Source organism: Pieris brassicae, chromosome 6 (genome assembly GCF_905147105.1).
Source record: "Pieris brassicae chromosome 6, ilPieBrab1.1, whole genome shotgun sequence".
Lineage (NCBI taxonomy): Eukaryota > Metazoa > Arthropoda > Insecta > Lepidoptera > Pieridae > Pieris > Pieris brassicae.
Genome location: NC_059670.1, coordinates 9,687,353 through 9,693,352, shown reverse-complemented (window position 1 = coordinate 9,693,352; position 6,000 = coordinate 9,687,353).

The window sequence follows — 6,000 nt, the reverse complement described above, 5'->3', positions numbered from 1 at the left end:
AAGATTGCCATTGAGCGACGCACGCTGAAAATAAATGAAATTATCAAACTGAGGGCGTAGAAATAAAATTAATTTGGCCAAGCCAAATTCATGAAATAAAAATAACTGTTTGTAACAGTGACATCTATTTTTTCAGTAACATACTTATTAACGTGGAATATTGCTTTATTTATAAACATACTATATTTGTGACCGACGGTGGTAGGCAGAGACAAGCCTGAAATTACTACAATAGTGTTTAATATCTCATTAGTAATTCATTCACTCATATAACATACAGCTTACACGCTCTTGTGTCACAAGATCTTACTTTTATTTACGTTTAGACAGTTTACATCTAGCAGCCCCAATCATATTTTTCTAATGAGTAATACATATATTCATTTTTTTCTCTGTGGCACCTATATAGCACCTCGTTATTACTACTTTTCGCTTTTAATATAATATAAATTAATGTAAAATAAGTACAAAATGCTGGTAAAGATAGTGTTCTTTGTTAATACAACCTTTCACTGGTCTAGAATATATTGTTGCTGCAAAGAATTCTCGTAGCTATGCTATTAAAATAATTGGACTTTTCTATATAGCAGCTACTTTTCATAGAAATAAACATTCTTACTTTTATACAGACCAGCATTATTTTGTTTCTTATTAGGCGTAAAATATTATCTGATATAAAACTGTGAGTCGAACTGAAATATGTATTAGTGTTTTAAACAAAAATGTACACAATATAATGTGATATTTATTTCCATCACACTAATATTCTAAATTACAAAATTCTTTACCTAAACAGTAATAATTATATTTAAAAATTTGAATAAAAGATGAAAATTAAAAGACAATTAGATTAAACATACCATTAAATAATGTACATATTAGAATAAATCAATAAACATCTTCGTAGTGGCTTTTGACCCACGTAGGGCAGTAAGTAGGGTTCGATTTCCGGCAAAACAATAATTGTTTCTGGTCAAATGACACGTGAGTTTCTCACACTGAACTACATCAAGAAAGCTACCTTTTCGAAGACTGAATATAAATTTGTACGTTTTCCGGATTCCACACGAACGGAACATATGAAAATTTTAGAAATATATCAGAGTAAATAGAACTTTGTTCTGACTGTGTTCAACGTGATTCTATGCTACAATTCTCAAAGCAATTAATAAATTTTTATCTCCATTACGCGTGATTTATTACCTCCATTTGTTTGTATGCAATAAAACCATATTCTAAACTGTAGAATGTCGATGAAAATATTTAAAATTTATATACGGGGCTCCTATGTTAAAATAAAAATTAAACAACAACATGTATTTCTTAAGAAATTCGAGATTATACATTATTATCTTTGCAAATGGATGGAGGTTATCGTAAGTTACTTGTATAATTACATACATCATCATGCTTTCTTGGCATTCATTTTGACGGTCTTGCTGCAAACTCATCTCAAAATGTAAGTAGGCACTTCAATATTTTGATACGCCAAAAAATTTATACAATTTATACGTTTTCCCATCACGATTTTTTAATTTTAAAATTAAATTTCCGGAAACATAAGATTCTTAAAGGCAAAAGTGGGAACAATTTAACTAACTTAATTTATTTTTAATAGAATTTTAATGTATATATATTTGGACTACGTGGTATGTTAGTTGTTTGGGTCATATATCTACACTATACAGGTTTATAGAGATTATTTGAGCTTTATATTTTTGTATTAATAACTTAATGTTACTGGACGCCTCGTTAGTACGTAATTTAATATTCAAAATGTGTCAATAAAAATAAAACTGAAAAAAAACCCTTTGTAAGGTGTAATATTGATACATATATAAATATACATACTTCAGTAACAGATACGGAAACACCAAAAAGTTTTTTTTCTACGAGATAAATGAAGAACAATGCTTTTTAAAACGGGGAGATTTTAGTAATATTTTTTTATATACAACTGCAATCAAGTATCAACTTTGAACTTTAACCAATAATGTTATCATATCTCCGTATACATGTATTATTATTAACGGTAGCGATTGCGTTTCCTACAGATAAATTGACTTGAAGTGGTCACACACAGCCACTCAATAGTAGATATTTTTATAGGCATTGTCTTTGATTGCGAACGTCAGTTAATGTTAATATACGGGATTATAGTAATCCCATCGATCAATCAACCAAAAAATTTAATAAAAAATAATTAACAATATTCGTCTCTTTCTGTCAAATTGTGTCTACACACAAACAAAAACAGACACGAATGAATTAGATAAAACTGTATAATTGAGTTTTTATTAATATGAATTTGTGTAACGATAACAAAATGCTTTCGTAAATGTTATTGTTTCAATTGATGTTTTTTGAATATAGAAGCCATTATTTATAATTAACTATTTTTATGGAATAAATAACATTTTATTACAGGTCAGTATTTAAAGGTATCGCTACAATGTATATGTTACCGTAAAATTTTAAATACCGTTAGTTTGTAATCTATGTCGCGAGATTGTGAACTATCGTAAGATTGTGAACCTTAACGTGCTGCTTACAATTTAATGTTTTATTATTCGGTAGATTGTAATCTATCGAAGTGAAACAGTCTTTCAACAGTTCAAAATCTCGCGAGATAGATTACAAACTAACTATATTTACAATTTTACGGTGACAAAAATTGACAAATACTACAGAAATTACAACATCAATATTTATTTCAGAATGAAGGTCACATTGGTGCTGTTAGTTCTGGCGTGTGCCATTAGCCTTGCCTACGGAGACCTAGTCTGTGGTTCAAGCTACTGCAAAGACAACCCATGCACGGCGAAAATCAGCGCAAAGGCTTGTAAAACGCCTGCGTTGTACCGAGCCAACCACGCTGGCAAATGTGCTTGCTGCCCGGCCTGCGTTACGTTATTAAGTAAGATATACAGACCTATTAAACAGTATATTAACTTGAAATTGCAGTATCGTAGATTTAGCGACATCCTTTACTATAAATCATTACGTTGATGTCACACTAAAAATGACAAACAAACTTAGTATTGTCTTCTGTTAACATAGCTTTTACACATTAAGAAAAAGTGTTTTTCTTAACAAACAAACTTGTTCGGGCCGCTAAGGATATATTTTTATTTATTTATTACAGAAATACATACATACATACATCCTTTCATACTATTCCAATACGATAATGTCGAGAAACATTAATTAAAATGTAATAAAATAAGTATATAATATTAAACACATAACTTACACAATATCGCTACTGTGAATTCACTCCGCGAACATATAAATATATCGATAGTGATATAGTTCTCCTTAGCGACTGGGGCATTCGGGGCAAGCAAGTAGTTTATCGAGGTTTCTTCCTTTAGGTAAGAGGTAGAGCAGCATAAGCCTCCACATAGTACCTCATGCGTTGGGCACATAATGTGCACATTAATCGCAGGAGATATATAACTAGGTATATAAATGTTTAGCAGTGTTGGTCTAGTGGCTACAGCGTGCGACTCTCATCCCTGAGGTCGTAGGTTCGATCCCCGACTGTGCACCAATGGATTTTCTTTCTATGTGCGCATTTAACATTAGCTCGAACGGTGAAGGAAAGCATCGTGAGGAACCGGCTTGCCTTAGACCCAAAAAGTCGACGGCGTGCGTCAGGCACAGAAGCCTGATCACCTACTTGCCTATTCGATTAACAAATGATCATGAAACAGATACAGAAATCTGAGGGCCAGACCTAAAAAGGTTGCGCTACAACCATTCATATATTTTTATATAAATGTTTAAACTAGAGTTAGATTTCAAAACTGCCTTAACCATTATATTGTTATATTGAGTAACGAAAGCTACGTATATTTACAAATGTATATAAATTAAAATGAATCGCAAAATATGTTGCTTAGCGCAAAACTCGAACGGATGGGCCAATTCGAGTATTTTTTTATTTATTTATCACATGCACTCTAAGGAAGGTTTTTGTGGAGAGTGCTTAGGTTTTTATTTCTTCCTTATCTTTATGGGATGGTAAAGCAAAATGTTCCATATTTATGTAGCTACTAAAAAGGTTCGCTAAGTAAACAAATCATATTAAGGCGAATCGAAGTTCGCGGGGGCAGCTAGTTTCAAATAAGTATCCGTGCGAAGTCATGATATACAGTTCGAGATATTATATAAAACTATTTGTTTATTCAGCTGAAGGAGCCGCCTGCAAGACTTACAGCAAGGAGTTGGGAGAAACTCCATCAGCAGTTTGTCGTGAACCACTCAAATGTCTCAAGGGTGTCTGCACTAAAGTAGCGCCTAGATCCTAATTTGATAAAACACTTTTATAATTACATAAAATCAATTAATTAAAAAAATTATTCAAATGGAAAGTAAAATTATTACTTTTTGTATAAAATATACTTTATCTGTATAATTATATGTTCTTATTTTATTCCTAACAAAATAACGTTACTCAAATTCATCTTTTGGTACATATGTAGGTATTATGAACGTTTTACGCCTTTAATTCCTTTTATTCAAATACATCAATCGAATTATATCTTTTTGACTGAAGTACTGATCTGTCTCTTTCATCACCGCGTATCCGTACTATACTTACACTGGAAGAGACAAAAAAGGGTTTTAGAAAACAGAGTGCTGGTGGTATTGAATAACGAAGTTACCCTCGAACATAACATATACAGTATTTTCAATCTTCTTAACCTACATAGTAGTAATAATAATTAAAATCTAATATATAGAAAATTAAAACAAATATAAAAAGTGTGGTTTCTGTGACAGTGTACCTTTACGTACAAGGTAATTTTTACAAATGAAAGATGAAAAACATATACTGTATTAAGATTTATTTCGGACACAGAACTGAGACCTTAAATACAAATCCGACAGTCTTCCATTTCAAGCTAAAACTTCATTAGTATTAGGTTATTTTAACTAAACATTATCTTTATCCTAACAGCGAAAAAAAATTAACAGAAAAAGTCGAAAAATCTGTAGTAAAACTGATATAATCTCATACTTCAAGATTTTATTACTCCTTCACACACGATATTTGAATATCCTTTTGTAAGACCACATTTTATGGCATTTTATTGAGTAATATAACACCACAATAGCGAGTGAATTATTCAGATATAGGTCCGTATAAGCCGGAGTTGTAAAATAAATGTATACAGTATTCAGAAAAAAATATGTTTTTGAATAATCCGAATTAACAAGGAACAGCTTTCGATATGTTATGTTATGATACGAGAAGTTATAATATCCGTAGGGTCATCTCTCATCCCTGAGGTCGTAGGTTCGGTCCTCGGCTATGCGCCAATGAACTTTCTTTCTATATGCGCATTTACCATTCGCTCAAACGGTTAAGAAAAACATCGTGAGGAAACCGGCTTGCCAAAGGCCCAAAAAGTCGACGACGTGTGTCGGGCATAGAAGGCTGATCACCTACTTGCCTATTAGATTGACAAATAAACATTAAAAACTACTGATTTCTTTTTAATGTAATGTACCTTCATCAGCGGTGCCAAATATTTAGTCCACAATAATAATAATTATAATTCGAGAATACCGTACTCTTCATACTGCCGAAGAGTTTGTTTCGATGCGCTATTCGGAACTACTAAAATGTTTGATGGATAAAACAATCCTAAATTGAAAGTAGCATATGATACCTTATAACAGAATTCTTATCTCTTTTTTTAAAAGTGTGCTTTAATTAAATTTGTCCCAGAGTTTACATTTACAACGAAAATTATCCTTAATGAAAATCGTAACGTTTGATGTCAATTTCCTTCCCAAATTTCCGCCCGCCCCTTAAATATCCTCGATGACCGTACGAACAAAAATAAAATGCCAGAAACAGCGACCCCATTTTAAAATAACAATTCCATTTCTTAGGGAAATGTGAATTAACATAATCTTTATTCCTTTTCTTTATTTAAACCCCAAAGTTACCGACGTAATTTTATTAGACGTATTTGGTTTTTATAA